This window comes from Triticum aestivum, chromosome 2D (assembly GCF_018294505.1).
Source record: "Triticum aestivum cultivar Chinese Spring chromosome 2D, IWGSC CS RefSeq v2.1, whole genome shotgun sequence".
Classification (NCBI taxonomy): domain Eukaryota; kingdom Viridiplantae; phylum Streptophyta; class Magnoliopsida; order Poales; family Poaceae; genus Triticum; species Triticum aestivum.
The window spans coordinates 141,942,492-141,960,700 of NC_057799.1; the positions used below are offsets into that span (position 1 = coordinate 141,942,492).

At 48.9% G+C, this 18,209-nt stretch overlaps 1 pseudogene; it reads left to right on the plus strand.

The window, feature by feature from the left end:
* LOC123055722 (uncharacterized) overlaps positions 1–7,949 on the plus strand; it is a 38,520-nt pseudogene extending 30,571 nt beyond the window's left edge.
* The last annotated feature ends 10,260 nt before the right edge of the window (positions 7,950–18,209 follow it).

Below are 18,209 nucleotides of genomic sequence, written 5' to 3' on the forward strand. Positions count from 1 at the left end.
AATTTCATTACTTGTTGCGCGCGCAATTTTTCGTTGGATTTTAACGTAATACAACTTTATTTTGAAATTATATTTAACCTGACTAGAAATTTCGGATAAAAATATTTCGGATCCCATCAAAATGCGGGAATTTTTTTTGAATTCTGTTTTGAGCGGTTGTTTGAAATTATTAATCGTTGTCCTAGCTAGAAGTTGGGCTGTACTTTTAACAAACTGTAAATGGGCTGTAGTAAATTCCATTAGAATTAAAAAATGGGTTGTACATTCTTACAAATCGTAAATGGGCTATATGTTCTCTGCCAAATCCGAGCTGTGGGCCTACTAAGTTGACGGGTACCAAGGGCTTTGTCAACTTAGTCAATATAAACGATTCTAGCTGCAGTGATCGTACGATGTCCATCCAACGACCGTAGTGCTTCTTCAACCTCTGGTCTTCTTGCTCCAGCCGCCCAAAGCAGCGCCGGTCGTGTCGCGTGCTCCTGCCTCCCGTGGCCGGCTGTGATGCCGTGGAGGCCTCACCACCCCGTACTACTCCCACCGCTGGCCAGGCCAGCCCTCTACTCACCCACAGCCCCTGTTATTCTGCGGCGACGGCAGCCTCACACCGCAGCCGAACCAGTGAACCCTCGTACTCCTCTCCGCGCGGGCTTGCACTGCTGCGTCTTCCCCGGCTCCGCGTCGTCCCCTTCCTAGGCCTCACCGTCGTCCAGACCACCGCCTTGGTGCTCTCGGCGTGGCGTGGTCAATGTGGTCAACGACCGACTTCCATCGGAAGAGTACTGTACGTGGAGAGGCTGACAGCTGGGTCCAGGCGGCCGCAAGGAAGTGCCTCCTTATTACGCGCAAAATAATTATTCCTCCACCTGACAGCAGGGACCCACCGGACGGGCCACCTTATTTCGCGAAAAAACGTTTCCCCCTGACTGCTGGGACCCACCGGACGGGCTAGCGTATTTTGCAAAAAAACGTTCCCCCCGCTGTCAGCTCGGACCCACTGGAAGTGCCTCCTTATTACGCACAAAAAAAATGAATACCCCCCTGCTAGCTAGGACCCACCATGGTGGGAGGCTGACTTGTGGGCCTACTAAGTTGACTGGGACGGGGGCCTTTGTCAACTTTAGTCAATATGAACGATTCTAGCTTCAGTGACCGTACGATGTCCATCCAACGGCCGTAGTGCTTCTTCAACCTCTGGTCTTCTTGCTCCAGCCGCTCAAAGCAGCACCGGTCGTGCCGCATGCTCCTGCCTCCCGTGGCCGGCTGTGCTGCCGCGGAGGCCTCACCGCCCCCTACTATTCCCACCGCTGGCCAGGCCCTGCGGCGACGGCAGCCTCACACCGCAGCCGAACCAGTGAACCCTCGTACTCCTCTCCGCGCGGAATTCCACTGCCGCGTCTTCCCCGGCTCCGCGTCGTCCCCTTCCTAGGCCTCGCCGTCGTCCACCGCCGTGGTGCTCTCCGTGCGGCGTGGTCAACGTGGTCAAGGAACGACTTCCATCGGAAGAGTACTGGACGTGGAGAGGCTGACAGCTGGGTCCACGGCCACAGCCCAGTTTTTTTGTGATTTCCAAGTAAGTCGCTTTGTCAGGCCTGTTGGGCTGCAAATCTTTCAAGACGAGGAGAGCTTTCATTCGGCTGGCCGAGAAAATGGCCCATCAGTAATGAGAAATGGGCTGTACATTTTTAAAACACATCAAACCGGCAATTAGTTTCAAATATCTTTTTTTTCGTTTCGAGATTTTAAATTACATTAATTTTTATGCGTGGAGAATTTGTTGGATTTTATATTGATCATTTATTTTTAAAATCAGTTTGAATGTGAGTCAAAATTTCGGGATTAAAAACAGTTCGGACCGCACCAAAATATGCAAAATTTCGTATAATTTTTTAACCGTGGCCACAATATGGGCTGTAATGCTAACAAAAAGAATATGGGCTCCAAAAAAACCTTAATAATTAGCAAATGGGCTATAAATTATTAGAAATAATGGCAGATGGGCTGTATGCTGTTTTCCACACATTTGAGGCTTTCCTAAAAAAAGGTTGACGCACAAGCAGTGACTGTTGGATGGCCATCCTACGGCCGTCGTGCTTCTTCAATCTCTACTCTTCCTGCTCCAATCGCTCAAACAAGCGCCGGCGGGACTGCCTAGTCCCTCCTCCCCGCGGCCGGCTCTGCTGCCGCGCAGGCCTCACCGCCCCATCGTACTCCCATCGCTGGCCTAGCCATCCCTCTACTCACCCACACCTGCTGTTATTCTCCGGCGACGAACCAGTAAACCCTCGTACAGTCGTACTCCCCTCCGCGTGGGAAACAACTGCCGAGTCTTCCCAGCCTCTGTGTCATTCCCTTCGTAGGCCTCGCCGTTTTCCACCGCCCTGGTGCTCTCGGCGCGGCCTGGTCAACGTGGTCAATGACCGACATGCATCTGAAGTGGACTGTACGTGGAGAGGCCGACAGCTAGGTCCACGGCCGCACGCAAGGAAATGCCTCCTTATTACGCGCAAAATAATGATTCCTCCACCTGACATCAGGGACCCACCGAAAGGGCGTCTGTATTTCGCGAAAAAAACGTTACCGCCGCTGACAGCTCGGACCCACCAGCTATATCTTCGCACGCCAGGAAGTGCCTCCTTGTTACGCACAAAAAAAATGAATACTCCCCCTGCTAGCTGGCACCCACCATAGTGGGAGGCTGACTTGTGGGCCTACTAAGTTGACTGGGACGGGGGCCTTTGTCAACTTTAGTCAATATGAACGATTCTAGCTCCAGTGACCGTACGATGTCCATTCAACGGCCGTAGTGCTTCTTCAACCTCTGGTCTTCTTGCTCCAGCCGCCCAAAGCAGCGCCGGTCGTGCCGCATGCTCCTGCCTCCCGTGGCCGGCTGTGCTGCCGCGGAGGCCTCACCGCCCCCTACTATTCCCACCGCTGGCCAGGCCCTGCGGCGACGGCAGCCTCACACCGCAGCCGAACCAGTGAACCCTCGTACTCCTCTCCGCGCGGGCTTCCACTGTCGCGTCTTCCCCGGCTCTCCGTCGTCCCCTTCCTAGGCCTCGCCGTCGTCCATCGCCCTGGTGCTCTCGGCGCGGCGTGGTCAACGTGGTCAAGGAACGACTTCCATCGAACGTGGAGTGTACGTGGAGAGGCTGACAGCTGGGTCCACGGCCGCAGCAAGGAAGTGCCTCCCTATTACGTGGAAAATAATGATTCCTCCACCTGACAGCTGGGACCCACCGGACGGGCCACTGTATTTCGCGAAAAAAACGTTTCCCCCTGACTGCTGGGACCCACCAGCTACATCTTCGCACACAAGGAAGTGCGTCCGGGCAAAAAAAAACGATTCGCCCCCTGACTACTGGGACCCACCAGCTACATCTTCGCAGGCAAGGAAGTGCCTGACAGTCGGGACCCACCTGGTCGAAGCGTACGTAGCATTGTCATTCTGGTCGCGAACGTGTACGTACATACTGGTCGATGTAGAGGCGCACACGTGTCGTAGTAGAGGCGCGCACGTAGCATGTACACGTACGTACAGCGGCCAGTGTGCAAGAAAGAAAATACGGCCACGTACGTACATACGGGCAGGGTCTCGAATGCCTACTCGCGCATATGTACGGCCAGGGCTCGTGTACATGGCTGGGTCGGAATGGAGAAACAACGTCGTTGTCGTGTTCATGGGGAGCCAACCGGCTGGGTCGGAACAGAATGCGTCGTCGTGTTCATCGGGAGGGCTTGGACGGAACAGCCGATGGAAACGAGGCCTGGCGTACCGCAGAACGGAGGAAACGGCCTTGTGTTCGACCGGCCTTGTTTGAAACGGGATCTTGTTCATCGGGAGGGGTCTGGCGTACCGCAAAACGGAGGAAACGGACCTCCTACGGTCGAAACGGGGGTCTTGTTGATCGGGAGGGGTGTGGCGTACCGCAAAACGGACGAAACGGACTTGTGTTGGAGCGCTACGGTTGAAACGGGGGTCCTGTTCATCAGGAGGGGTGTGGCGTACCGCAAAATGGGACTCCACGAGACACTGTTCATCTCCACTGTCGACCCCCTCCCGCCTCCACGGCTACTGTTCATCCACTGTCGACCTCCTCCAGCCTCCACCTGCGACTGTTCATCCACGGGCTCCTGTTCATCCAACCTCCACCACACGCTACTCCACCGGCTACTGTTCAACCAGCCCTCTCCACGGGCTCCTGTTCAACCACCCCTCCATGGGCTACTGTTCATCCAGCCCTCCACGGGGTGGTCCTGTTCATCCTGCCCTCCACGGGGTCCTGTTCATCCAGCCCCAACCGGCTCGATCGATCGGGGTCCTGTTCATCCAGAGGCAACACCACGGGGTCCTGTTCATCCACCCCCACCGGGAACTGTTCATCCAAACCCCCCAGCAACACTCACTGTTCATCCAGAGGCAGCATCGACCGGCTTCAGTTAGCAGCAGTAGCGAAGGAATCGCTCGATCGGGTTCAGTTAACAGCCATCGATCGATCGCTCGGGTTCAGTAACGCGTAGCCTCCAGTGTAATCGCTCGGGTTCAGTTAGAGCCCAACGTCTCGCTCGGGTTCAATTAGAGCCAATGCCTCGCAAACACGCGCGTACGTGTACGAGAGAAACGCGCATCGCTCGGCCCCCGACCTCCCACTGTAACCGGGAAGTCCCCGAAATTTTCCTCGCCCTCGCTTCTACCACGGTTTTTTCCGTCATGGACGGCCCAAAGAATGGCATGGAGCTGCGTCTCCGGCCCGCCCCGGGCGAAAAGCCCATTTTCTGTCATGATTTTTTGTCATAGAAGGAGGAGCCCACCACATCTATGATGATACCGGGTTTTTTCACAATTATCGTCATAGAAGTGTCATATGTATGATAGAATTTTTTTTCGTTCGGCCCAAAATGTCACGGATGTGTCTTTTTTTTTGTAGTGGTTCACAGCAGCAAGTAGCGTACAGCGCCAGCACGGATTGCATGGTAGAAGCAGCACCGTCCCTTGGTTGCATGAGTGCCGGAGAAACAGGGAGCAGCATTGCACAATGCAACATTGGAGAGGCAGACTCATTTATGGATTTGGCCGTGCCATGCAGAAACGACGCTGCTGCGTGTGACAAACAACAGAGCAGCAGCAGCTCCGCTATAAGTGGACCTGTGGCTGACAATGAGACTGATGTCGTCAGAAGGGAATGCGATCAGACGAACGAAGACACGGTAGACAGAATCATCATGGCGCCGCCGACCATTGCAGAGAGAGCAATGGACGACATGTTTAAAGAAGGCATATACCCAACGATTCAGGAGGTCACCGAAGCGCTCGAACCAGAGGGTGGTATGGTATTCGGATCATTGGATGAGTGTTTTTTGTTTTTCTGCAGATATGCTAGAAAGGTTGGCTTTGCTGCCAAGCGATCAACGAGCAGAAGATCGACGTATGATCAGCAGCTTGACAAGCAGGTGTTTCAGTGCACCAAGGAAGGGCAGAATAAAACAACTGAGAGACATGTTAAGGAGAGAAGGAGCAACTGCTTGATCCGGACAAGCTGCCCAGTCCAAATAACAGCCAAGAGGGATACAGATAGGAGGAAATGGTACCTGAAGAACGTTCGTCTAGAGCACAACCACCAGCTTCACCTATTTGATTGGATGCTGAAGTTCATGAGATGCTATAAGAAGATGACACCTCAGGAGAAATTCTTTATACAAGTGCTGCAGAAGGCGAGGTTAGAACCAAGGAAGGTTATGCATATTTTTACTGCCATGGGGAAACCGAGGCGAGAAATTATGTTCGACACGATTGACATAAGCAACATTGCATGCCGGGACAGGGCTGGAGAGCGCGGCACTGATATCGCAGACACCATGAAAATCTTTGCTGATATGCAGAGGCGGAGGCCGGGATTCCACCATGTGGAAGAGACAGAGAACAATGTAGTGCGCAGCCTGTTCTGGATAGATTCCTTATGTAAGATGAATTATGATCTATATGGAGATTTCGTGTCTTTTGACACCACATTCTCTACGAATATATATGGCTTGCCATTTGCACCAATTATAGGTGTCGACAACCACGGGTCGACCGTCCTGTTTGGAGTAGGCCTTTTGAAGGATGAGAAAATAGGGTCATTCAAGTGGCTCCCAAGCACGTTTGTCGAGGCAATGGGAGGTAAAGAGCCGAAATACATAATAACAGACCAGGACCAGGCGATGAAGACTACAATAAAGGAAGCTCTTCCGAGGACGAGGCACAGGTTCTGCTGGTGGCATATTAGGAAGAACCTGAAGGAAAATAACGCAGCAGTGTTTGCGCATCACCCAGGGATGTCTGATGATATATTTCGAATTGTCAAAAACTCACTAGATCAAGACGAGTTTGAGTGTGCCTGGAAAGCAGCAATTTCTCTGCATAAGGCGGAAGGCAACAAACACCTGAACACGCTATGGGAACTCCGAAATTTTTGGGTGCCGGCCTACTTCAAGGACTGTTTCTATCCTTTCTCGTCAACAACCACTCGCAGTGAGAGCACGAATTCGATGTGGAAGAATTACTCGACCACAAGGACACTATAAAAAGGTTTGTTAATGCGTATCACACGATTCAGCAAAATTGCCTCGCCACGCTTGACAAGAAAAGACACCGAATAGAAGAGAAGGCGCCATCACTAGAGTCGGGTTTTCCGATTGAAAGACAAGCAAGTCAAGTATACACGAATGAAGTTTTCAGGAAATTCCAGCTGGAGCTACAGAATCAGACTTACTTCAAGTGCTCTGACCTGGCAAAGGGAAGGCAGTATTTAAAAAAAAGATTATTGAGCCTGGAGAAAAAGTGTGGAAACCATATCCGGGCGAGGAATTTGACAGGTCTGAGTTCAGGGTAGATGTGGATGAGCAAAAAGAAATATACAGTTCCAGCTGCAAGAAAATGAGTAGGGATGGCATTCAGTGCTGCCATGTGCTTAAGGTGATGGACCAAACAGGCATGATCGATCAACTTCCAAAATCCTTTGTCATCCCCAGATGGACCAGGAATCTATCAGAGAGTCTGAAAGTTCTGTCTACAAGTCAAGGTGATAGCATGACCATACAAGACGATGAAACTATGAGATTCGGCCTCGCTTACGCTGAGTTGTTGGATATCTGTTCAAATGCTTGCAGAAAAGAGAAGGCATACCGTGTGTTGCGTGAGTGTACAGTAGATATGAAAATAAAAGTCATGGCGGCACTTGCCGAGGAACCAGACGCATGCATTCTTGCCGAAACTCTCAAGAACCCTCCTATGAGTGGCTCAAAGGGTACGAAAAAAGGAGATCGAATCAAAGCTGGTTCTGAGAAGAAAGGAAAAGGCAACAAAGCTGCATCCAAGTGCGGCAGTTGTGGAGTAAAGGGTCACAGGAAAACAAACTGCCCGGATAACCCAGAAGTCTAGGAGAGGATGAGGATTGAAGAGGAAAAGAGGAAATCGCAGCAGGAGAAGAGGGCAAGGTCAATGAAATGGCCGACAACACCGACAACACCATCGGGGACATCAAATGGCTCAGGACAATGCACTCCAAGCCCAGGAGGAAGACGTCAGACGCCAGCAACTCCAACGACCCCAGTAACAGCAGGGAGCATTTACCAAAGTCTTGCATCTACGCCAGAATCAAACATCACACAAGCCAGGCACACAGAATGCGTACAGGGAAGCCTGGTACAAGGCACGGAATCTGCGCAGTCCATTTTCAGAAAGGAAAGGTCTGAGTGGAGACTTTTTGGTATCGGAGAACAGTACGAATAGAAAAATTAAAAGGTAATAATGCAGCTTAAACAGGACGTAAGCAAAAAACAGTGATGACCGCAATCTTTCGCTTTGTTTTTATGTATGAATATTAATTTTACAGGTAAATAGGTTGAATAGCTACGCAGAAGGGTGGGGTTGCACAAGGGTCGAGAAGGAAGAATGGATCGCTGAACATTGAAAAACAAGGCCGCACGTGGAGCGATGAAATAGCAAGCAATTGGTGGGGAGGGCGGGCGGTTGTCGATTGTTTATTTTCTTGTGCTGTGGTTATAAGAACGGCTTGTAAGTTAATTTGCTGCAGTTATAGAAACAAAACAAATTTAAATAAGAACGCCTTTTGCTTCTTTATGTATTTTTTACTCGGCGGACAAAAATATCAGAGGCACAGGTTTCCTTGTTATTTTCCGCAGCCGCGTCGGTTTCTGAACATGGATGTTGTAAGCATACAAGCATGCTTCTCTGCTGCGTGACAGAGAGATAAAAATAACCTAAGGGCACAGGCAGCCACGGTCATGCCACCGGTGAGTGTTCAACCGTGACTCTCACGGTTGCATGGTCACACCCGCCGTTATGGAACGAAAACGTTTTTAAGCACAGAATCTGGGTCGTGCTTCTGGGGCTGCATAACCGTGGCTTTCGTGGTAACTGGGCCTCGCCTGTTCTAACGCATGTTCTTCTTTTATGAATGCATGACTGTAAGTAATTCAAATAACCGTGCTTGCGATGCGTGTCCAACCGTGCCTCATGTGCCTTCACGCGGTGCTTCTGTGATGCAAAGATTTCAAACACAACGGGTCACGGTTGTGTTTGTGTTTCTGTTTTACAAATGGATATAGTGCCTGGCAGTAGGTTCACGACGTTTGCTATGGGAGAATCATGTCTTTACATGCTACTAAAGCACGTGGAATCACGGCCGTGCGTGTGTGTGGCATGTAGAACAGTGCTTTACAATGCCGAAGGCAGGACCGTGTGTCTCGTTCTTGAAAAGCCGTGGTTCTGCCATCACTTCATTCACTTGGTTTGTGTGCGTTTAGCAGAATCATCTGCAAAGCAGAGACACGGCCTTGAATCTTCTAGTGTCTTAATTGTAACATGCACGTTGGGTTTCCACAATTAACGCATGAACGTGACTCCACGTAAAACACAAGCATGCCTCCTTGAGCATCTTTACCGTGCCACTCCTGGTTATAGATCAACGGATGCATTTGGAGCACAAAGAGACATGAAGGTGACTTCTGACTTGAAACACTGACATACTTGACGCTTCGTGCATTTGAGTTAAAATCTTACAACGAAAACAATTGTAACACGGATAGTCGTCCGATTCTATTAGGTTTCCGTAATAATCGCACCATCGTGACTCCGGGTAAGAATAAACCATGCCTCTCCACCGACTCATTATGAATACAATCAGTAAACCTCTGTGCGTGACTCTATGTAATTAGAAGACCTTTGAGGGCTTTATGCCCGTGCTTGTGACCCTTGACACTAAAACACAGAGTAAACGCCCGTGCCTCTATGCTGTATGCACGTGCTTATGCCCGTACAAGGAAATACGCTTTTAAAAACGGGGTCTCTCGTATAGGCCATTTCGTGCCTCACTGAGTAAACGCCCGTGTCTGTGCGTAAGACAAAGGTTAGCGTGACTCTATGTAATACCACCGACCATGCCTTTACGCACTTCATGCCCGTGCTTGTGATAATTTCGATCCCGCGTAAAACGCAAACATACCTCTCTGGGCCTCCATACCGTGCCTCTCCTGGTGTTAGAGTCAACGGAATCATCTGGAACACAAAGAGACACAAAGGTAGACACGAACTGTTCTACATGCCTGTGTGGCATGTAGAACAGTGCATCACAATGCCAAAGGCAGGACCGTGTGTCTGGTACGTGACAATGCCAAGCCGTACCATGTGTCTGGTACGTGACAAGCCGTGACAGGAGCGTTTCAGCAGAATCATTTGCAAAGCAGAGGCACGGCCTTGAATCTTCTATTGACTTAAATGTGAACGTGTCCGTGGAAAATTTTGTTGCTCGTATAGGCAAGATGACTGTAGAACCGTGCTTCCGGCGTCAAACAGATTCTTCTATTGAATGTGTGCCGTAAATAATTAAAACACGGACGGGCACGCCCGTGCCTGGTCTGCGTGTGCAACAGTGCATCTCGTACCTTGAAACCGTGGTTCTATTTAATGTTTCAAGCAGTCACCTACCATTGACTTGCTACGAGTAGTACTTAACCGGGCCCCCCTGTCAGAAAGAAAAATAGAAGAAGTAATTAATCTGGACCCCTCCGTTCCCCGTCGTGGGTATTTAAGCCATCTCGTGGATTGACAGGCTGTAATCCATTTCTCTAGATCCACCTCAGTGAGCACTGGTCGTGGGTGGCGCCACCCCAGCAACGGAGGTGGAGACGGAAAGCGTTGCTCGTAGCATCAAGAGGTCGAGAGTGGCGACACTGGCGCCGCCGCTTTCTGGTAGTGTGTTGGTCGTCGGAGGGGATGGAAGCGGCGACCATGCTCCCTCCCGATCCGATGAGGAAGAATAGGGATGTCGTGCGGACTGCATCAGCGATCTTGCCGACGGCGTCCTAGGTGAGATCATCTCTCGTCTTCCCATCAAGGATGGCATCCGTACTCGAATCCTCAAACGTCGCTGGCGTCCTTTGTGGCCCATCGCTCCTCTGAATCTCGACTGCTGCGAGATCTCTGACTCTCGTCTTTTTAACGATGGTGAAAAAGTTCATATCGAGACCATATCTCATCTGTGTGCCTTCACCAAGGAGCCCGTTCGCAAATGCTATTCCGGAACGCGACTCTGTCAAAATCCTGTTGTCAGTCTTCCGGAATCAATTCTGTCCGGCCATGCTGGCTCGGTTAGCCGCCTCTCTATTCCGGCATGCTACCTACAGTGCAGGCCCTCCACCGTTGATGCCTGGCTCCAATCCTGGAAGTTGAACAATATCCAGGTTCTTGAGTTCTACTACCTCTTCCCAGAATTTCTGACACAAGAGGTAACTCTATTGGATCTATGCACTTCAACTACGCCCTTGGCACCGGAGTCTGTGTTTCGGTTTTCCTCCTCTCTCCACACCCTCGGCTTTGCTCTTTGCCAAATACCAGACAATTACGTAGGGACGCTTAAGCTACTACTGGTGAAAAGACTCTCGCTTGTGGCTGTTGATATATCAGACGCGTCGCTGCAAAGCATAATCCACTCTAGTTGCCCTGCACTTGAGTCTCTCCTGATTGTTTGCAATAGAGGAGGTCATCACGTCACAATAAACTCATCTAACCTTGTAAGAATTGGCATTTGTTGTGCACACGGAGAACTCATTGTTGAGGATACCCCTTTGCTTCGACGGTTGATTGTTGATTGTCTGGTTGACGACTGTTCGATAACCGTTGTCTCTGCACCTAAACTGGAGACGTTGGGTGAATTCGTGTTTGTGTCTCCCTCGAAGAGTCTTGAGGTACTGACTTTCCTTAATACTGGAACAGAGCTGTACTTGTTCTGATGTTTGTTCTACTAATTTGATGGTCTATGTTCTATTCTTCATGCAGAGTCAGGACTTGGAGGTAACCGCTGTCTCTGCGTCTGAACCATATCCATGTCGTCTCACGTGTCTTGAGGTATTGAGTTTTTATGATACTTCCAGCTTAACTTTATTTGTGAGGAAACAAGTTTTATTTCATCCAACCTTTATGCTATTAGTTTTGTGATCCATCTTCTCTTAATTTTCATCAAGGGTTTGAAGGCAGTCAGTCTAACAACAACGCGTCAATCTATCAAGACCTTGCTTATCTACATGTATTATAAGGTGGACACCGTCGTTGAATTGCTGCAATGCTTTCCAAAACTGGAGAACTTGTTTGTCGAGGTGATGATCTTCAGAAATTTGCATTCTGTAGTACTCGTTCCTTTTTGAAATGCTTGTCTTAATTTTGGCTGAAATTGATGCACCCGTATCTACACATGATTTATTGTTGTATACATCCATATATAGACAAGTCTATGTCTAACTTCTTGTTACGGAGCTGGTAGAACTAATTGTTGCATTTGGTTTTTTGATGGTCTGTATCTCTTTTTATAGACGCTAAGTATTTTCAACCTATCATTTATATTTTAGGGATCGTTGATTTCTCATGGTGAAAAAAAACAAATGGCGTCGTAAGTACCGGCAGTTTCTCAAAGATCACGACGTTTGTCTGAAGACAGTATCGCTGGAAGATTATGTTCGCTCTGGGAGTTATGCTGAATTTGTGATGTTCTTTGTTCTTAGTGCAAAGGATCTGGAGACCATGACCATTAAGTTTACCTCCCCTCCCGCAGAGTTCACGGGAGTATTTTATGAAAAGCAACAAAGGGTTCTGGAGTGGCATAGAAGGGCTTCTAAATGTGCACGTCTCAGATTATCATCAAGTCGTAGCCACGCGCGTCCGCATTTAAGAAAGAGGAGTGTTGAATACCTGGACTTGACGGTTCCGTTCAGGTGTGGGTGCGGAAATCAGACCTTGTGTTAGTTGTCCAGCTGTATGGAGTTATTTGTTGTTGCGTTCTTTTGAGCTTGGGTTTTATGTAAACTTTATTAGACAACCGTTGTAGTCTTTGCACTGTGTGTAGGCTTGTCTGTTTTTGTGTTGCGTGCAATCATGAAGGAAATGTGTGGTTTTGCGGCTTTGTACGGGCCGAAGGACCATAAAATGCTGTCGCACCAAGGTTAAGAGACATAAAGTACATTTGATGTTTCAGTGGAGAGATGCGCGCTGCATGTGTAACCGTGTTGTGTTGTATGTACGACGGTGCCTGTCTTATATATGTACCTGTCATGCACACAATGCATGCACAACCGTGCCTGTGTTGCAGGTAGAGTGGTGCTTCTCGGATGTACCTGCCATACACACTGAGGAGCTGCAGTTGAGCCTTGCAATGATGGAGCTGCATTTGAGCCGCTGCACTGTTTCTGGTCCTCGTACTGTGGTTATAAAAAACGGTTTGTAAGTTTATTTGGTGCAGTTGTAGAAACAAAGCAAATGTAAGCATAACAGATTTTGCTTGTTTAGGTATTTTTATTACTCAGCTGGGAAAATATTATAAGGGCTAGGTTTGTTTGTAAATGTTTGCAGCCCTTTCTTTATGAAGTTGGATGGTGTAACAATACAACCATGCGTCTCTGCTGCGACACAGGAGAGATGAAAAGAGCTGAAAGCATAGAGAGCCACCACAACGGTGAACCAAACCTGTTTTGCGGGGCGTTACGTAGTGCTTCTGGTTACCGCACAACCGAGTTTCTACTCAACAGGCCACACCGAAATGCGTCGCGAGGATTCTAGCCATGACACTGCAGACTCACAACCATGCTTTTGACCTTGTCCTGGTATCGTGATGTTCGTTCTCTGCTTGAATAACGTGCCTTCCACAGCCACCCTACTGTGCGCGTAGCAAAGGAGCAACGCCAGCTGATAAAGTGCTTTCTCTACTACTAAAAGTGTGGCCCTCATTGCATGACTTCCATGCGTTTGACAGTGGCTCTCTGGTACAGAACCGTGGTTGCAGAGAGTTCTTGCCCGTGCTTTTAAGGACAGTGTCTCTTGGATCGGTCATTGATTGCCTCACAAAGTAAACAGTGAGGGTTCACATCTGAATCCAATTCTGTTATGTTTCTGTAGTAAACGCACGAACGTGACTCTGCCTAATACTCAAGTATGCCTCCATGGGCTTCTCGTCCATGCCTCTCCGTCTAAACGAGTCGACGAAATCATTCGGAAAACAGACACAAGCGAACATGACTCTATATAATACCACATGATGCCTTTGTGGATTTGATGCCCGTGACTACGACCCTTATCACTAAAATACAGAAAGTCATAAATGCACATAACCGTGGCTGCAGAGACTTTATCAAGAAAGAAGCGTGACGCAACTCAGTGCGGAACCGTGTCTGTATGGACTTCACGTCTGTGCTTTTAAATACAAGGAAATAAGCTTTTAAAATCAGCGTCTCTTATATAGGCAATTCTGTGCTTCATAGAGTAAACGCCCGTGGCTGTGCATAATACAAAGGTTCAGTTCCGTGGGCTGGACGCCCGTGCATCTTCGTCTGGTCGAGTCTCATAGGCAAGCATGACTCTGTGTAATACCATCGACCATGCGCAATAAACGCATGATTGTGACCCTGCCTATTACTAAAGTATGCCTTCATGGGCTGCTCGTCCGTGCTTCTCCGTCTGAACGAGTCGACTAAATCATTCGGAACACAAACACAAGTGAACATGACTCTATTTAATAACACACGATGCCTTTGTGGATTTGACGCCCGTGGCTATGACCCTAATGACTGAAACACTGAAACACAGAGAGTGCAAGACCGTGCTTTTAAAAAACGCGCAACAGCGCTGACATCTGCAATTATGTCCCTGCACTGTGCCTAATTGTACCTCATGTGCATAACCGTGCTTGCGATGCGTGTCCAACTGTATTGCATGTGCCTTCACGCGGTGCTTCTGTGATGCAAAGATTTCAAACACAACGGGTCACGGTTGTGTTTTCGTTTCTGTTTTACAAATGGATATAGTGCCTGGCAGTAGGTTCCCGGCGTTTCCTGTGAAAGAATTACGTCTTTATGTGCTACTGAAGCACGTGGAATCACGGGCGTGCCTGTGTGGCATGTAGAACAGTGCGCGTCGTATCACTTCACGGCCGTTGTGTGGTTCGTGCCAAACCGTGCGTTTGCCATGGTCGTGCCTGTGTGACAGGTAGAATAGGGCGTCTCGAATCACTTTTCTACGAAGTCATGATCGTCTGTGTGTTTGCTGACAAACCGTGGTTCACTGAATCATTCGGAACACAAACGCTAGCACAAGCGAACATGACTCTATATAATACCACACAATGCCTTTGCGGATTTGACGCCCGTTCCTGTGACCCTTATCACTGAAACACAGAAAGTCACAAATGTACATAGCCGTGGTTGCAGAGACTTGAAGCCCTTTTAGTTAATGAAGTGTACGGCATGAGCAAAAGACCGTTTAGCCATCGACCGAAATATCGAGTTCGCTGTTTGCAAGGTTACAGATTGAGCAAAAAAGGTACGGGCATTGTTTCACCACACCTACGTAAATTCCAAACCGGAAAGTGGCAGCAACATCTCACTCCAGCACTGTTTTCAGCACTTACAAGTGAATGGATCCTTTAAATCCAGGTGCTCAACACATGCGTGCCTTAGATCCAAGTTCCCGTGGTTGCAACTTGGCGACAACCTAAGGCAAGCATGTTTAGATGCCTTTTTGTCCCACTGAACCACGTCTTGTTGCTGTTTGTAGAATTCTTCCGTGAAGTCTTCCTGAAGAAGAAACTTGATCCTCATAGTCTGCAGCTGTGCTGCATTGAGAATAAAGAATGTCGCAAATCGAATGCTTTTCTCGCATTGAACATAGCTTTCCAGCGTTAGTGACTTCAAACGAACGTCATGATGGTGCTTGCAAGAACAGTCGTTCGCAAGACTTTCTTCATTAGAGGCTATTTCCTGAATAAACATGAATATTTGAAATGGTTAAGCTCCATAAAGAGTGATTCTGCTGGGAGAGCAAGTGAAGGAATAATTCTATAACCTCTGTTGTAATAAAAGCTTTTTCTAGTTTTGTCCTAATACTGGTCCATGACTATATACACCTTTGTCCATTACATACAAATGTATGTGACTTTTTTGTTGTTGAATGGAGTTCTACACCATGCATGGTATGTGTATTACAATTTGTGTGACAAGCATCACCTCGATATACAGGTTTTCCAAGCTTCGGAAGTGTTCCACCAAGGAAAAGACTGCGTGCAGGTCATAATCCATGCTGATAGACAACGTCTTGATAGAATGAACCGCTGTGGATGTGCTGACTGTCGGCAAATACTTCATGTAGAATAAAACATAATATTAGTAGAGTAAAGGTTGAATTGCATGGAACTTGTTCGTACCAATGAATGGAGGTGAAAGTATTGTTGAAAGTCAGTACCTGAATAATTATACGGTCATTTGTGATGCCGGATTCACAGAAAATATTAGATAATTTGCCCATGACCTGCAGTTTAGGTGCAGAGGTGATAACTATCCGCAACTTTTTGCAATCACCATCACAAAGCAACCGTTGAAGTGACGAGGCATCTTCTATAACAATTTTCCCATAGTAACCAGAAATGCCGATGCTTATAAGGTTAGGTGAGTTTATTCTGATGCAATGGTGCCTGACTGTCCAAACAAGCAGCAAAGACTCAAGTGTAGGAGAAGTAGAGCAGATGATGCTTTGCAATGAGACGTCTGATACATCAACATCTACTAGCGAGAGTCTCCTGAGCAGTGGTAGTTTAAGCACCCGTACATAATTGTCTGGTAACTTGCAAAGAGAAAAGACGATGGTTTGGAGAGAGGAGGAATCTGAGGGTTGAATGCTGGTGGTGATGGCATGAGCGAAGGGCATGAGAATGGCCCTATGTCATGTTGTCTCAAGCATGGTGGGAACATGTAGTAAAACTCGAGCACCTGGAGATTGTTCAGTCTTGGGGATCGAAGCCAGTCGTCGACCGTAGAGTGCCTGCAGTCGAGGTAGGACGCCGGAACGCAGAGGCGTTGAACTGCACCCTGACGCCCGGAGAGGATGGCCTCTGGAAGGTATGAATCATCATAGGAATTATCTTCACCGACATGTTCTCCTCTAAAAAAAGATCCAGTGCGGACGAGCTCCTCCGGTGTGGCGGAGTTCGCAGTGACCAACACAAAATGTACTTGATCTGGAGGGTTAAAAAGACGTGGGACAGGGCTCTCACGGCAGTCCAGATTCAGAGGAGCGGCGCGCCAAACAGGGCGCCACCGACGTGCGCGGATTTGAGTGCGAACGCCTTCCTTAGTGGACAGACGGGATATGATCTCACCGAGGACACCGTCCGAGAAGTCGCTGATGCGGTCGGGACCAGACTGCTCTTCTTGATCCTCGGATCCAGTAGGCGCACCCTCGCCGCTTCCATTCGCTACCGCCAAACCACCAGAGGAAGGCGTCGCCGGTGGCGCGAGCCTCGCCCTCTTGGTGCTCGGGGCACCGGAGTTGACCTCCATCTCCGTTTTCATTGCTGGGATCGCGCCGCCTGCGAGCGCCGCTTGATGTGGTGTGGATTTGGACAGTCCAAGAAAGAGGGTGTGGCTAGGGTTTCGAGACGCCGTCCGTCCGCCTTAAATAGCCGGAGCCTAGCCTTTGGCGACGAGCCACGCCGGCGTCACCGGAGGAGATGTCCGTCAGACCCTTGGGTTTCCGTGGCGTCGCCACATGGCGTTCACACCCGAATACGTGGAGACGCCCGTCGAAACGTTGTGTTTCCGCCATCAACACATGAACGTGGCTCCGCACAAAACACAAGCATGCCTGCATCGCCATCCTGACGGTGCCTGTCCTGGTAATATAGTCAACGGATGCATTTGGAACACAAAGAGACACCAAGGTGACTCTAGATAATTACATGTCATGCGTTTGTGAGTTTGACAACCGTGCCTGTGACCTGGAACACCGACACACAAAAAGTCGTCTTCGTGCGTAAAGGATTGTGACGCTACTAAACATACAAAGTCGCCTTTCGTGCATTTGAGTTAAAAATCTTACAACGAAAACAATTGTAACAAGGACAGTCGCCCGATTCTACTAGGTTTCCGTAATAAACGCACAAACGTGACTCCGGGTAGGAACGAACCATGCCGCCGTGGGCTGGACGTCCGTGCCTCTCCTTTTGACCGAGTCCACCGACTCATTCGGAACACAATCAGAAAACCTTTGTGCATGACTCTATATAATAGCACGCCATGCCTTCGAGGGATGTATGCCCGTGCTTGTGACCCTTGACACTGAAACACAGATAGCCACGAACGTCGACGTCTTTATCAAGAAAGAAGCGTGACGCAACTCGGTACTGAACCGTGTCTGTATGGACTTAACGTCTATGCTTTTAAATACAAGGAAATGAGCTTTTAAAATTAGCGTCTCTCATATAGGCAATTCTGTGCCTCATAGAGTAAACGCCCGTGGCTCTGTGTAAGACAAAGGTTCACTTCCGTGGGCTAGACGGTCATGCATCTCCGTCTGGTCGAGTCTCACAGGAGAGCATGACTCTATGTAATACCATCGACCATGCGCAATAAACGCATGATTGTGACCCTGTCTAATACTAAAGTATGCCACCATGGGCTTCTCGTCCGTGCCTCTCCGTCTGAACTAGTCATCTGAATCATTCGGAACCCAAACACAAGCGAGCATGACTCTATATAATACCACATGATGCCTTTGTGGATTTGACGCATGTGCCTGTGACCCTAATGACTGAAACACAGAGAGTCACAAACGTACATAACCGTGGATGCATAGAGTGCTAGCCCATGCCTTCGTGGGCGTCACGTGCGTGCCTCTC